Source organism: Oratosquilla oratoria, chromosome 12 (genome assembly GCF_046742065.1).
Source record: "Oratosquilla oratoria isolate Oo_2021 chromosome 12, ASM4674206v1, whole genome shotgun sequence".
NCBI lineage: Eukaryota > Metazoa > Arthropoda > Malacostraca > Stomatopoda > Squillidae > Oratosquilla > Oratosquilla oratoria.
This window is the reverse complement of record NC_134788.1, coordinates 26,431,050-26,448,271: the sequence shown is the minus strand read 5'-3', so window position 1 is coordinate 26,448,271 and position 17,222 is coordinate 26,431,050. Positions and strand designations below refer to the sequence as shown.

Here is a 17,222-nt window from a genome sequence, read left to right as displayed (position 1 = left end):
ATTTGGATTTTTCACAACGCTTGAAACATATAACTCCTCAGTGTTACATAGGTATGGTACAAGTAATGCGTACTTTCCATCCACAGAAGACATTGGATTGGGGATAGGTATGTAACGCCAAAATTTTTACCTTGGATTACCAGAGAAGAAGAACCTACGAATACAGAAGTCACGTGGGTGTTAAGTATTTAACGCTCTCAATGGCACGAGTGTTATATGTGAGATTACGTCGCTAAACCTTCCGGCCACCTTTTATCATTATATTTCTACGCATAATAATAATCACTGATTTGGCTCTATCCCATGATATCTAACATAGTACATCCAACAATTTATTAATTTATCGTTGGGAGAAGGCAACTCTCGGCCACAGTCCCTTTCATTTACAACGGTTTTTATTGGTTTCCACGTCCGGACACGCATGGTTCTTGGTGATCCCTTCTTCCTAGCTACTAGTGTAAACGTGTTGTCTTTGTGGTTTTCCTAACTCCCTATCATATCTGCCAATGGATGGACTCGTAGTTGAATACGTATATAAATTGGCTAACTACTATATTTCAAAATTTTCCATAATCTCCAATATTTTCTACTAATACACTTGAAGATACCTACCAATGGGCGGACTCGTAGTTGAATGCCTACCCCCACGCGTTATAGACTCCAGGCATTTATGATTGTGTTTGCATCCATGTTGGAGTCCCCGCCTACCACTTCGTAATTTAAGCTAGGGTTTCTCTACCTCGTTTTGTGGTGGAATGTTTCAAGTGATCTAAAACCCTAAAAACGCTTCTCTACTGAAATCCTGAACTGGGTGGTGGGAATTTTTTCTCCACCAAAAATTAAGGTTCCTAATCGGTTCATTTATACGAACATGTCCTCATGACGTGATGGAGGCGTAGAGTGAAGAATGCAATTTTCCCAATTCCTACCGACTAGTCACATATACCTTCAAAAAATGAAAGATAATACCCAATTAAATCCAGGACTTATAATAAAAGTTTGTTGCAATGAAGAGACTAAAAGAGGGGGCATCTGTAATGGTGTAATGAACTTGTGTATATACAAACGGGCAAAGAACTATCAACCAGAATTAAACAACATAAATATAGTGTTAAAACAGCACAAGAATCCAATGCTCTATTTGTTCACATTAAAAATGTCAATCATTGTATTGATTGGACTAATGCTTCCGTTATTATATCTTGTAATTCATTTGTCAATAGAAGCATAATAGAGAGTAGTATTATAAAAAAGTCTGAAGGTTCTAATCTTAATATCAGTAATGGCATTTATAAATTAGATAAAAAAAATTGTAATCAGGCTGTCTGTGACCAAAATTAATTTGGTGAATTGTGCTGTTCTCTAGATTTTTTTTTCATTGATGACTATGTGTACTAAGACTTATTCTTTTTAATTTGTGGAATATATAGTAAAATGAAATGGGTGGGAGTGATATCTATACCTTTGGTATATGTATGTATGTATGTATGTATATATATATATATATATATATATATACATATATATATAATACATATTATATATATATATTATATATATATATATATATATATACATATATATATATAGCCAAACAGAAATGTAGTAGCACATTTGTAAATGACACACAGGAAACCCACAGTCGTAGAAAATAAACTTCGAATAAAGAAGAATCCTATATTTCGGCTATCAACTTTAGCCCTCTTCAGGAAAGTACATAAGACAGAGGACAAAGGGGACTTATAAGCTACAATTCACAGGAAACCCACAGTCGGAGAAAATAAACTTCGAATAAAGATGTCCCCTTTGTCCTCTGTCATATGTACTTTCCTGAAGAGGGCTATAGTTGATAGCCGAAATATAGGATTCTTCTTTATTCGAAGTTTATTTTCTCCGACTGTGGGTTTCCTGTGTGATATATATATATATATATATATATATATATATATATGTATATATATATATATATATATAACTCTCTAAAAAAAATTCTGGAGCGCTCCCAATCTGAGTCGGCCGGCCCGGGGGTGTCTGCGACTTCCATTGTGTTTCTGGGACACCCCGCCGGCCTAGCTGTAAGCATACATTTGAAAGTTAACGGGTTGGGGTTTCTGAACTACGGCCCCCTTCTCGGAGTTGGTTATCGTTAAATGGCTAAAGAAAATTAATCTAATAGAAAGAGGAGGATACGACATTTCTGGAGTTGGGTCACCACGAAGAAGAGCCAAGACAAGAAAAATGTACAAAACAATAAAGCGCTTTTCAACAAGTTAACAGCAGAGCACTCTTCTTTATTCCCTTCTCTATACGCTGATAACCAACGTTTCTGGTTGGAGAAGGACATTAAAGAGTTTCATCGGAAAACTCTGTCTCTCAACAAGATTCTTCGAGATAGTAAGGACTATGAATACGAAGATTCTCTTTTCGACTCCATTCCCTTATTGGAAGAAGCGATTAATGAAGAAACGTCAGATAATTTCATTAAGCATTACTTTGCGGGATACAAGAGTTATGCCAATAACGGAGGAAAGTGGTGCTATAAGACGTACCAGAAGCACTACCTTGAACGGATCTTTAAGAAGTACAAAGTGGCTGAAAAGAGGAACAAACACGCTATAAAGAAGGTCCAAAGAGAAACAGAACAGAAGAAGAAAAGAATACAGTTAGAAGCAGAAGAGAAAGAAAGAACAGAGCGGAGAAAGGAGGAAGCTGAACGAAAGAAGAAGTTAGCCGAAGAAAAGGAAAGAGAAGCTACAGCAAAGGCGAAGGAATTAGAGAGAAAGAGACTCGAGGCCGTAGAAGCTTCAAGGAGGAAAAAGGAAGAGAGGGAACAAAGACTTCTCGAGACAGAGACGTTTAGAGCCAATAGAGAAAATAACAGAGAGAAAATGAAGAAATACAAAGAGATACTAGCAAGACAAGAGAAAGGAATAATGTTAGTAACAGAAGAAGATAAGAAGTTACTCGAAAAAGTCCGGGAGGAAAAGAAGGAACATTGGGAAGGGGGGATAAAGCTTGAAATGACGGATTACGAAGAAGACTGTAGTGGTTTGAAAGCACGAATAAGGGACACCTACGACGTTGTGGAACACAGCATCGGAAAACTTGGCGACGTAAAGTGCAAGTACTGTGATGCTTTAAGGTGGAAAAGGGAGACAGAGGGTTTGTGTTGTAGATCGGGACAAATCCCAGCTGTGAAACCCTCTGAAATAAAAAACGAAGAGTTCAAATCACTATTTGAAGGTGTTACCCCTCTTTCTAAAAGATTTCTTAAGAACACAATCGGGTTTAATACTGTCTTTAGTTTCAGTTCCTTTGCAACATCCAAGAAATTGGAAAATGCAGCTGAAAAAGCTATGGTGTACAAGATAAAGGGTGCTATATACCACAGAACCAGTTATGTGAGGGCAGAGTTATTAGTGGGAGACAAGGAGACTCGAGGTATGTTTTCGGACGAAGAAAAGTTTTCCAACGGAGACGTAAAGGACTTAACACGGAGAAGACCTAACGGGGTTGTCGATAACTTCTTATATATCTTTTTCTATAACTGTATTGTGTAAAAAATTAGACTCATAACCTATAAAGTCTCTATGTTGTTTTTGGAAGCACCTATAAGCGAGGAGAAAAATAAATCCAGAAGAGAAATAGAAGAAAGAGAGTACAACGAGAACGAGGAGAAAAATCGTATAATAATAAACAACCTTCTCGAAAACAAAAAGTGTTTAAGACAGATATAGTATGAAATAGAAAACTCCAGGGAACTGATAGCATTGCATATTGAAAAGCATAAAGAGATACCACAAATGAATCTCCAACTTAAAGCGGTTGAAAACTTTGAAACGAAGGAACATAAAGGAGTTTACCACCTTCCGACATCAAATGTGACTGTGGGTGGTATAGTGAATCTAGACGACGAGCACGATCCTCTTTTAATAAAGATAACCAGTCCCAAGAAGGATTCGAAATATAAAATTAGGTTTGTGGATCACACCAGTTTCTTTTATGATCCGTTCCAGTACCCTTTATTGATACCCAACGGAGATATGGGTTACACGTATCTTTTGCGGTCTCTGAAGGCTAAAAAAGCTGGGAACGAGAAGAAGATTTCTCCGTGCGCATATTACGCTTCTATGTTTATGGAAAGAGAGAACTGTTTCACAGCTCTCTTTCAATGTCGAACACTGTTCCAGAGGTTCGTTATTGACTGTTACGTGAAGGCTGAATCAAATCGATTAGATTATATCCGTTTTAACCAACATGAAATCAGAAAAGAGAGGTCCGATATTCTTAAGAGTGATTCAGCCCATAAAGGACAACGAGTGCTACTTCCTAAGTGTTTCGTGGGAGGCCCGAGATACATGAAAGAGAGGCAACAGGATGCGTTAAGTTTTGTGTCAAGATACGGTTCTCCGGATTTTTTCATAACTTTCACTATGAATCCGAAATGGAAAGAATTGACACTATACGGCGACACTATTAACATCTGTAATCGTCCAGATATAGTTAGTCGTGTTTTTAAACTCAAGGTAGACCAACTAATGAGAGAGTTATTAACAGATAAAATATTCGGAGAAGTCTCAGCTCATTTGTACAGCATTGAGTGGCAGAAAAGAGGCTTGCCTCACGTTCACATTCTTCTATGGATGAAACGTAAAGTGACTGAAAATACCGTTTCGAGCCTAATATCCGCCAAGATACCCGACAAGAAAAAACACCCAGAACTGTATGATATTGTTACCACTAACATGATACACGGACCGTGCATAGGCTACGATGAAAGCTCCGTGTGTTGTAATGGGAAGAAAAACGATAGAGGGACGTGCCAGAAAGATTTTCCGAAACAGTGCCGTTCAACGATAAAATTCGGAAACAACGGCTACCCTCTCTACAGGAGAAGAGCTGTGGGAGAAGGAGGTTTCTCCTTTGTGAAAAAGTTAAAGGAACAGGAAGTAACTATCGACAACTCATGGGTGGTGCCTTACAACCCCTATCTTTGCTTGAGATTTAACTCGCACATAAACGTAGAGTGTTCAAATTCTATTAAGGCTATAGCGTACGTTACAAAGTACGTCAACAAAGGATGTGACAGAGTTCTATTCACTAAAACCGAGGGAACCGAAGAAATCAATGAAATTAAGAACTTCACGGATGCAAGATTCGTTAACTCCAACGAAGCAACTTGGAAGATATTCAGATTCCCCATACACAGTAGTTACCCTCCTGTTATGAATCTGGACCTCCATTTAAAGGACGAAAACGAAGTATTCTTCAACGCCGATTCCTCAAAGGCAGACATAAAAAAGAAGGCAAACAGAGACACTCAGTTGACAGCATTTTTCAAATTATGTAGCGTTAACGAATACGCAGCCACCCTAACTTACAACGAAGTAGCTGCTTACTTCAAGTACAGCATTCCGAAATCATGTTGGGAGGAAAGGAAAGGTAACACTCACGCTATTGGAAGGATAAGAGCTGTAACGAACAAGACAGTAGAACTGTTCTATATGAGAATGCTTCTAACCCACAAGAGAGGTCCCAAATCCTTCGAAGACCTCAGGATGGTGGACGGTGTACTCTACGGAACTTACAGGGAAGCCGTTAAGGCTATGGGTCTTTTAAAAGATGAAGAGACTTGGAAACAGACTATCCTGGAGATAATAAACTACACAAATGACCGCAAAGAACTTCGTTCGACTTACGTTAGCATGTTAGTGTTCTCGGATCTAGAAGACCAGAAAGATATCTGGGAAGAAACAAAGGATCTCTTCTCGAGTGATTTTCTATATCTTAGAGGGTTGAAGGATTACAACGACGAAATATACCTCGATGCTCTTGACGACATCCAAGAACAAGTTTTCAATTGTGGAGGAGGAAACATAGACGCACGGGTCAGGGTTCGTATCCCATGGTGGAGCTTCTAAAAATGTTCAATCTGTCTTAAACATACCCAACTTGTCGGAGGGCTCGCCTAATACGGGATTAGATGAAATTGAGACTAGATCTTCCATTGTTACGTGAAGCGTGGTCGGGGACTAGTACAGTCCTTTTGAACCATCACCGTAGCATGGTTGCTAGCGTCTTGACCTGGTGATTTTCGACGCACGGGTCAGGGTTCGTATCCCATGGTGGAGCTTCTAAAAATGTTCAATCTGTCTTAAACATACCCAACTTGTCGGAGGGCTCGCCTAATACGGGATTAGATGAAATTGAGACTAGATCTTCCATTGTTACGTGAAGCGTGGTCGGGGACTAGTACAGTCCTTTTGAACCATCACCGTAGCATGGTTGCTAGCGTCTTGACCTCGTGATTTTCGACGCACGGGTCAGGGTTCGTATCCCATGGTGGAGCTTCTAAAAATGTTCAATCTGTCTTAAACATACCCATATATATATATATATATACATATATATACATATATATATATGTATATGTATATATATATATGTTAGCTTATGGGTAATATAATAGGGATAGGTATAATAAAGGGGGTTTAATGGGTTAGTCTGGTGACATTTGGCAGCAATATCTTGTTTGTCTGATTTCTGCTGCGTTAGATGTTTTCTGTGGTAAGGTGGTTGTTCTGGGAAAGCAGGTCAGCTAGAGGGGGAGGTAGTGCCATGGTGCAAGCGTGTGGATCACGTGCGTGGTAGGTGATGGTTAGTAATGGTTACACACTTACCTATGTCGGGGCCCTGGTTCTAGTGCTGAAGGGTATCCTAAATACAAGCATGTCATTGTGATTCTTTATTACAGTTATGGGTGTTGATGGTCATAGAGATGTTAAAATGATGAACGGAAAAAAAGTTTAGAGCCTTTGTTGTATGGGTGCCTGTGCACAAGGCGGTCGAGAGCCATAGTGGATCCCGGGGCAGCAAGCACAAAGGGTTCCCACTTCAAGTGGCAAAACATTACATAAAACTGGACTAAACAGAAATAACACAAGAGTTCACCTGGCCAGACTGCAAGTTGGCCATCATCCAGCCCTTCTAAGCTACAAGAAGAGACTGAATGACTGTCCAAGATATAACATTTCGTCTCATACTATACATCGCATAATGGAAGAATGCATTGAACACAATCCCGCACGCCTACAACACAATATACATTCTGTAAAGGATTTGTGGAAAAATCCCGTTTCAACCATGGTGTTCCTCAGGAAGACAGGACTGCTCGGCCAGTGTAAGGAACGACAACAGCAAGTGGCAACAGATCACTTAGAAGAAATAATATAGAAATATATACATTTTTCTGCATGCTATGAAACACCTGAGAAGAAAATGCACCATTATTTTCACTAATGCTATACTGTAACCCCCACTAACCATTAACCATGCCCGTGATCCACAAACATGCAACATAGTACTCGTCTTTGGCAAGACCCCCAGTCTTGCAGACCTCACCAATTTTCCAATCCCAAAACACCTAATGCAATGTAAGACAACAACAGGACGCCCCCGCAGTGTCACCACACGAGATACTTAATTTCATCAGACCTATTGAACCTTTCTTATACCTACCCCAGTTACGTTACCGTAACTTAATATATACACACCATATCTACCCACGCCCACCAACCATACAACTAAATCCTATGTAACGGAACTAACTTGTATTTGATGAGTAACACATCTCACGGCAACCCACAAAACCTACCCCCTCTCCCTTTATTAGGAATGGCTACACCGTTGAAGAGAGGATTGCCGAGGTCAAGGGCCGGCACAAGGTCCTAGGTTATGTACCTGGCACTAGGGACTGCCCAGGTCAAGTATCTGACAGGAACATTGCCGAAGTCAAGACCCAGCACTAGGAATGTCAAGGTAACGTACCTAGCACTAGGACCGCCTAAGTCAAGGCCTGGCAGGAGGACTCTCTAGGTCAAGGACCTAGTTAGTAGAGGTAGGAAGACACTCTCCCTTTATCTCTCATTGTACATAATCTTCGTACCTGCAAATAAAACCACAAAGTCCAGCAGAGACTTTACCTCCCCCGCTAAATCACCATTTCATTTAGCAAAACACATTTGTTTTTGTTACACAGACACCCTTGTCTTCCAAGGTCATAAAACAAACCTCATTTATCATTGATGAGTCGACTGATGTTTCAGTTACAAAGCACCTGTGCATTTGTGTGAGATATTTCAAAGAGGATGTACCATCAATTTTAACAAAATTCTTGACATTCCTTCCTGTTGCCTCATGTACAACATCATCTCATATCTCAGACACACAGTGGTCCACTGAGTAATATTATACGGTTAGGTACTGGCGGTGCATTCAATTTGTGCGGACTTCACAGCTCTGTGTACAAAATAAGCTGGGTCCTCACATTGGGGGGGGGGGGTGCAGATGCCCTGGGGCGGCACATCTAGAGGGGGTGGGGTGCATATACCCCGAGGCGGCACATCTAAGGAGGGGGGCGGAAATTTTGTCTGGACATGCCGCCCAGAAGGCTGACAAAATTATTATAATAAAAAGATCAACGGAGCCCTGAATATATTACCGTCATATGCGAATTTTGCGTTAGAATGAACAGAATATAAAATATTTTCCCCTTATCCTTTCTGCGATAGGGGCATTAAATAAAAAAAATTAAAAGTTGCTTGATTATTTCGCAAGCCAATAGCTATAATGAGCAAGTGATGGTAGACGTGCGAAGTGGTGATGGGGAGGGGGTCACTTTTTTTTAAGTAGGTAAAATTTGGAACAATCAACAAGGTTACTGGGCACGAATATTTTGGTAAGTTCGAAAGTTGTAGCCTACTTGTAAATGTTGAATTCTATCTCTTAATGATTTAGTTTAGTATTTGTATATGCATAAATATTTTCTATTTTTTGCCATTAAAATAATTTTTGGGGCAGTATAGGGGAAGGTGGGGTAAGACGGACCCCTGGGGTGAGATGGACCCTCCCCTCTAATTTGAATTAGAAAGGGTATGATTAAGATTGTTGCCGCTAGATGTCCTCAACATCAACTGTAACTCACGCGGGTGGAACCGGAAACCAGGTTCAGTACCACATTTGCGCTCAATGTGAAGGTTTGTGTTTTTGGACAGTGCTGATGTTATTTGGAGAAGGTAAGATAATTATTTTTTTGCATTGATATACTGGCTGTAATAATTTAGTAATCATGCTGCATATAGCCAATCGTGTGTGCATTATAGGTATGTGCCATAAAATGATATATCAAACATAGATGTTTTATTAAAAAATGCATAATGCGAATATTTACGTATGGGGTGAGATGGACCCCGAGGGGTCCATCTCACCCCATACTCTAAATATTTTACAAACACTTAGCATTTTCTTTTTCTTTTCCTTGTAGATGCCCCGGAAATACGTGAGGATAAGTAATAGAGGGGGATGGAATACAGAAGCAATGCAGAATGCAATATCTGCAGTTAAAGAAAAAAAGATGTGTGTGAAAGCAGCCTCCAAGGAATTTCCTCATCTTTCCACGGGTTCGTATGAAGCAAGAACTAAAGGATGGTGCTCCACCAGGAATCGGATTTGCCTGTCATCCATCTGGGTGGATGCAGCTCCCTATTTTTACAGAATGGTTTCAGCACTTTCTTGCCCACACCAAGCCATCAGTGAATGATCCAGTATTGCTGATTATGGATGGACACATGACCCATATCAAGAATCTTGATGTTATCAATCTTGCCAGGGATAATTATGTCACGATTGTTGTTTTACCACCACATTGCAGTCACCGAATGCAGCCACTGGATGTTTCATTTATGAAACCACTGAATGCCTACTATGTGAGGGCTGTTGAAATATTCCTCAGAAACAATCCTGGCAGACTTGTGACAATCTACAAAATAAGTGCTTTGTTTGGTGAGGCCTATCTCCATGCTGCTGTTCCAAACACAGCCATTAATGGGTTTAAGAAAACCGGTATCTGCCCATTGAATAAGCATGTTTTCGGAGAAGCTGCATTTTTACCTGCACACCCAACAGACTCTCCATTAGATGCTGATCAGAAAGAGGAAGATCTAACGACCATGTCGCCCCTCCTATCATGGTCACTGAGGATGAACCTGAACTGGAAGTAGCTGACATATCGAAAAACCCATGTGCTGTTCCTGTTCCTGAAAAACCAAGTCTGTTCAGGCCAGGTAGTTCACCCAAGGAAATTGTTCCCTTGCCAAAGGTGACCATAACGACACGAAAGAAAAGACCTAGGACTCAAGGGGGACCCCTCAACATGACAGGATCCCCATACAAGAATGAGCTCGAGACAGAAGTTCAGAAGAAAAAAGAAAAAGAGGTCAGTCTAGCAAAGAAAAAGAAATAGAAGCCAAAAATAAAACAGCAATCATATCAAAGCAACTACAACGTGAAAAAAGGAAAATAAAACCAAAAACTCAACAAGCAAAAGCTGGACCATCCTGGCTTCATGAAAGCAGTAGCGAGAGTGAAGAGGATGTAAAATGGGCACAGTGAAGAGGATGTAAAATGGGCACAGAAGCAAATGTATGATGGTAAAGGATGCTGAAAGAAGGATTTTCTTTGTCATTTATTCCAGGAAGGATCTCTTTTCTTATTTTTTGGTCGAGGATTATGATGAACCCTTAGGAAGTACCCGAAAAAATGACGGGGTAAGACGGACCCCTGGGGTCCGTCTTACCCCGTCATCTTTTTTCGGAAACAATAAAAGTTACCTTTTTTATTTTAAGCATAGTTTAAATTTTTTCCTCAAATAACCGTACCTAGGTTGCGTATTGGAATCATAAGACCCCAAAGTACCACCACAACCCCTAAAACATTAAGAAAATATCAAAATGTGGCTTCCAGACTCATTTCTTTCTTAAGGGGTCCGTCTTACCCCACCTTCCCCTACGTTGTTTTGGTGGTTACAAGTGACAATAGTTCTGAAGCGAAATTAGCCTATTTTTTTTTCTCTACGTTGTGTAGTATATTCGTATGCTAGATGGAAAAGTGAAACCTTGTTTAGAGGTCTGGAGATTTGCTGAACTATAAATCTTTACAGTTATACTTTCATTAAGTTCTAATATGGGTGGTCGATGAATGGAATAAACTTAGTAACCATGTAGTAAGCGCTGAAACTATCAATTGTTTTAAAAAACGATTAGACAACTTTATGGATGGGGATGACAGGTGGTGATGGATACGGAGCTGCCTAGTGTAGGCCTTATGGTCTCTTGCAGTCTCCTTTATTCTTATGTTCTTATGTCACTGAGAATTTGGCCCGGGGCGGCAGTTAGGCATGTAAGGGCTCTGAAGATGAGAAAACCATCTCATTGTGTTTTAGTCAAATGTATTTGCCACAGTTGAAGTTTGTGTGGGAAATGTGCATTTGATGAGCTACCTCCTAATTTCTCTTTTTTGTTGATTGAAATGACAATTTTGTTTGAATCTGGTTCTCTTGTGGTGGCGGCACACTCGGCATTTCTCGTTAATATGCTACTCGCTTCTGCCACTCATTTGGATTGCTGGTATCCAGAGTAACATGCTACTGACTCTTGCTACTTACATGAGTAAAAGAGCCACAATTGGTATTATTGTTAATAATTGAGTGTGTGTATTGTTGTTTATGTTTATCTTATTTTCTATATTCAATTGTCACTATACACTTATCAAAGCTTTAGAACATTGTGAAATCGGTATTTTGTCTCCATTTGACTACCGCGGTAATAGAATCGTTTGTAAACAAAACTAAATTAGACATGTCAGGAAACTTTGTTAATGTTTGCGTTTGCCGCTACCCAAAAACTAATCAATAAAACATTCCTGTTGTGAGGGATACGCGGGAATTTGTCACCAAAGTAAGTAACAAAAATGAGCAGCATGTCAGCGAGAAATGGCTAGTGTTCTGCAACCCGTTTCAAGTTTGCTTTGTGGCAAGGTCTAAATATACAGGTCAGACCGTTTGAATTATTGTGCGCAGCTTCTGACGTCATTAGGCTGGGTCCGTTTTCTCTTTGTGAAACACTGAAGAAAACTGTGAAACGCCAAGGAAGACAGGAACTATAATATTTTATATATATATATATATATATATATATATATATATTATATATCATATATATTATATATTCATATATATAGACAGGAACTATAATATTTTATATAATATTTGTCAGAATATAACTAATTGCGTGGAGCGGTGCGAGCGAAGGCAACGACATTCCCGAACGACGCACCAGCTTCAACTGACAGCTATAGGACCCGTGAACCCCACTTTGAACAGCCAGGTGACGTTCACGGGCCCGCTGCGCCAACTCCCTCGAAATTCGGTCGGAAGTGGTTAGACCTTATATCCTTAGATCTTGCTTTGTGGTGCCTGGCTTGTATTAGATCCGATCGCCGCGCCGCTGCCAAACTCGTAGTCAGATTGAAGACAGCTTATCAAACTCTTGTTCACTGTTTACATTCACGTATGCTAGGCGTTCATTTACTGTAAACATAAATTTACAAATGAGTGAACATGTTTTAAAGGTTACTGCATTCTGTATCATTCCAGTAACACGCAGATACGTTTTTCATTTTCATTTTTGCATTTCAAAGATTAATTTTTCCTATGTAGTGGGTCGATGGTTTTGGGTGCTATACCCAAAACACCTAATTTGTGACCCAAAGCATTCCAGAACTATAAACAGTAACATTTAGTAGTATTCCATCATTTAAAAAGCTATGTCAATGTGTTTACCAGATATTATTTATTGAAATCAAAGAGAAATTGGAGTGTTTTGGGTTACACTGCTCAGTCTGAGTGTTATGTTTGGCAAACACAAGGTGGAAGCAAAGTGCCTGTTGATGACACCATTCACTCACCAGAAGTTGGTTTATTACTAATGTGAGGGAAATGGATACTTCTTATTAGTCATAAGGTTTTGAAGTGCATCAACAGCCAGTCAAGTGAAACTTTTTTTTGTATTGTATTAGAATAAATGGACTCAAAACACTCATACAGTAGGAGCAGAGCATCACCCAAAACTCACCAATTTCTCTTTGATATCAGTAAATAACATCTGGTAAATATACAGACATAACTTTTCTCAATGATAAAATACCACTAAATGTTATTGATTACAGTTCTGTAATGTTCTCTTTGTGTTTTGGGTGTTTTGTCTGGTTACTTTGGGGTCAAGTGGTTGATGGAGGGGATGGGGGATGTGAGTCTAACCTAACCCAACCCAACATCTGTATAGGAGGTGACAGGTTAAATTAGATTGGTAGGGTAATTTACTTTTCATTCAAGGGTGTCAGAAATAATTATTTTATAGATTAATCCATAGGCTTTTCATGATATTTCTACCAAAATTTAATTGTGGGAGTATCCCTTGAAAAATAAAGAACATGAGTTTATCAGTAGAAGTTAATATCTGACTGACATGAATCACACTATGAAATATTAATATCTGACATCCTTGATAGGAGGATATGTGGTGGACCTTTGCCATGTGTTTGGACTCCTGGGGCAAGTAATTAATAGTTGCTGCTAGGAATTGGACAAAAGTATATAATTTGAACCCATAACCTGAACCTCGTTCTGTAACTTCTTATACATAGCAAAAACAGATTGATCTTTTGCTTTCTTATAATCTCTTAAAGCCTTATCTCTCCTTTTGATCATATTCAAGATGTCACCAGTAAACCATGGCTCGGAATGTTGTTATACTCTGATGGATTTTGCAGGAGCTATATTGTCTAATACACCCAAGAACAGAGTTTTAAAATTATTCTAAGCTTGATCAACATCTGTACAATTGACTAGGGGAACATAAGACCAACAAAAGGGTGTGGGATGTGTGAAAGGTATACTTTGACTCTGCCATCCCCTTTTTATGAGGAAAGGGCCTTTTGAAAGAAAACGGCAGGATGCAGCAATATTTAGAATCGTATATTGATATTGCCAATCTTTCATTAACTCTTGAAAAGGGTGCTCATATCACGCCATGAGAATTATTATTAATGCAGAGAATGTATAACACAAGACGGTTATATTATCTGGAAAAGCAGTAATTATATGAAGAGAGACACAGATCTACTGTTGTTGCCATCAAACATTATGATTACTGGAAACCCTGTGATAGACGACAGTGGTATTATGCTCTTCCAATGCTCATTGAGTTCTTTGGGTGGCTGATTGGAATAAGGCTATCCACTCTCAATAATCTGATGCAAAGTTGTTGATTGAAACCCCACTAATAACACTGGTTGCTATATGGACTTTATTTCCTAGTAACCAGAAAAACATTTTATAAAGTGCTCCTCAATCAAATTGCACTTGTCAGAATTTAATGCCTTTTAACACTGTTACCTCAAAATGTGTAACCATCAACAAGTGAAAATACCATATGTATAGTTTTTTATATCTAATCACACATGGTCCATTTTTTGCTTGGACAATATAAAATAACTTTGGTTAAAAACACTCAGAACAAAGGGATACATTCTTATCACATCCACACATCTCACCCCATTTACTGAGTAAAGCCCTGTGGCCCTTCCACAGCTAAATGCTGCTTCACATGCCTAGCCATGAGAAGGTGCCCACCTATGTATCCAAATTACTTACCACCAGCCACCACTTGACTGCTGTTGATATTGGTCATTGATTATAAATTTGATCATATCAATACCATACCTATTTACACATAACTTCTTATAGTGAAAATGCTAAAAGTGGTAAACCATTCATTATAATGTGTGTGCTCTGACACAGTCATATTCTTTCACTATAATGTAAACAAATACAAATTTGTCAAATCAACTCTTTGACACAACCCACTGTCCTACCAGTGTACCAGATATACGTGCTGGTGATAGTATATATTTATGCACTAGTATTATGTTCTTGTATGTAGTGTTTATATGGAGAGCATCCATTTGAGAAACAGTAATGTGGGAAATGCTCAAATTAGACCAAAGCTTACAAAATGTCCAGCTTTACATTCATTGATTTTGATAGGGACACTTAAATTGAGATGATACTATAAAGTTTCCTCAAAGAGAATGAGGAAACAAATATTTTGCCAGAAGTACAAGTGTCACAACTGGTTAGATACATTAGGTTTCCTGAAAGATGACTGGGTTTGTGTATACAATACACAAACCCAGTATAATGGAAGCATGAATTCTTCCATCATACAGTTTCATCTCGCCACTTGCACATATACTAGGGTTACATCTTTGATAGTAGTTTCTGTCTGAGAACATAATAATTATTTTCTTAACAGGTATTTTACAAAATGTGACTAGAAAAATTATGGATAGTACCTCAACAAATTCTTTAATAACTTTTATATGTTGTATTATGCTAAGATAACAACACGGGTACACCATGTATCTTTAATGTTGTGACTCAGACCACTTATGAGTGAAATGAGCTGAATAAGCCTTTCTAGAGTAGTTCATGTTTGGATTCAAGTCTTGTTATGGAGTTTTATTAAAATATGACTGCTGTAGCCAGCTGGGCCATTCTCCCTTCCAAATATCATGACCACATGAGAAAGCTAGAGCAAAATTTGAGTCATTCTGGTTGTGGTGGTATTAGTTTGCATGTTAGTAGCTGTTTGATGATTTTCACTGTATTTCCAATGAAAGAGTAGAATGCAACATATCATAGGACCATATATGTTAGTGTTTCTACCAATTTCATGTAAGGTGATGAAGTGTACAAGTGGTCTGTTTATGTACAAAGGGATTTGAGCATGAAATGATTTGTGTTCAAAATATCCACAATCCTATTATTGCATATCCCAAAGAGTTAGATGATATTCATATCAATTTTTTTCCAGGAGGAGGGTAACTGTCAACATTTCTTTGGAAGAGCTATCCATAGCTTCCATATACTTGTCATATGACGAAGAGAATCCAGTGTGAAATCTGAGGCACAACTCACATGAGTCATCTTAAACCCTTCCATACAATGATGCCTACGCAGGTGTTATGAGGTGTGAGTGGGTATATGATATTGCCAGCATTGATGATTTTAACTGTATTTCCAATGAAAGGGTAGAATGCAGCATATCATACAACCATATAAGTATTTCTACCTATTTCATGTTAGGTGATGAAGTGTACATGTGGCCTGTTTATGTACAAAGGGACTTGAGCATGAAATTATTTTTGTACAAAATATCCACAATCCTATCATTACGCATCTCAAAAGATTAATTTTTTTTCCAGGAGGAGGGTAACCATCTACATTTCTTTGGGAGAGCTATCCATAGCTTCCATATACTTGTCATTCAACAAAGAGAATCCAGTGTGACATCTGTGGCAGTTATCACATGAGTCATCTTAACCCCATCCATACAATGACACCTACACAGGCATCATGAGGTGTGAGTGGGTGTATGAAGATGCCGGCATTGGCATCTTGATTATATTTATTTTGTAGTTGCAGCTGAGTGACCCCCATATTCTGTGAACTGACTTGATCATATTTTCTGTGGTTATTGATATTCAGAGTGAAAGAGAATGAATAATACAGCTTTAACTTTACATTTTACTATGCAAATAGTGTGATGCATAATTGTACAACAGTCAGCTGATGCTGCCTGTGAGAATTTGACTCATATTGAAGAGATTAAATATTATGCGATGACCCACACAGGAGAGAGGCCTTTTTAGTGTGAATTGAGTGATTCTGCATTCTCACAAAAGGGTAATCTTAAATGTCATGTAATGACCCACACTTAAGAGAAGCCTTTCCAGTGTGACCTGTGTGATTCTGCGTTCTCAAAAAAGGGTATTCTTGAACGTCACATGATGACCAACACAGGAGAGAAGCCTTTCCAGTATGACTTGTGTGATTCCGCTTTCTCACAAAAGGAACTTAAATGTCACGTGCTGACCCACACAGGAGAGAAGCCTTTTCAGTGTGACCAGTGTGATGCAGCTTTCTCACATAAGAATAAACTCAAAAGGCACATGATGACCCATACAGGAGAGAAGCCTTTCCAGTGTGACTTATGTGATGCAGCTTTCATACAAAAAAGTAATTTCAAATATCACATAATGACCCACACAGGAGAGAAGCCTTTCCAGTGTGACCTGTGTGATTCTGCATTCTCAAAAAAAGGTAATCTTGAACGTCACATGATGACCCACACAGGAGAGAAGCCATTCCAGTGTGACCTATGTGATTCTGCATTCTCCAAAAAGGGTAATCTTGAACGTCACATGATGATCCACACAGGAGAGAAGCCTTTCCAGTGTGACCTGTGTGAATCTGCCTTCTCACA

At 38.9% G+C, this 17,222-nt stretch overlaps 1 long non-coding RNA gene across 1 annotated transcript; it reads left to right on the top strand.

Annotated features, from left to right (window-relative positions):
• Positions 1 to 12,038: 12,038 nt before the first annotated feature.
• Positions 12,039 to 16,761, top strand: LOC143030622 (uncharacterized). Its single transcript, XR_012966920.1, has 3 exons — positions 12,039 to 12,465; positions 15,771 to 15,926; positions 16,162 to 16,761. It is a non-coding gene; the product is annotated as an uncharacterized LOC143030622 (long non-coding RNA).
• Positions 16,762 to 17,222: the final 461 nt, after the last annotated feature.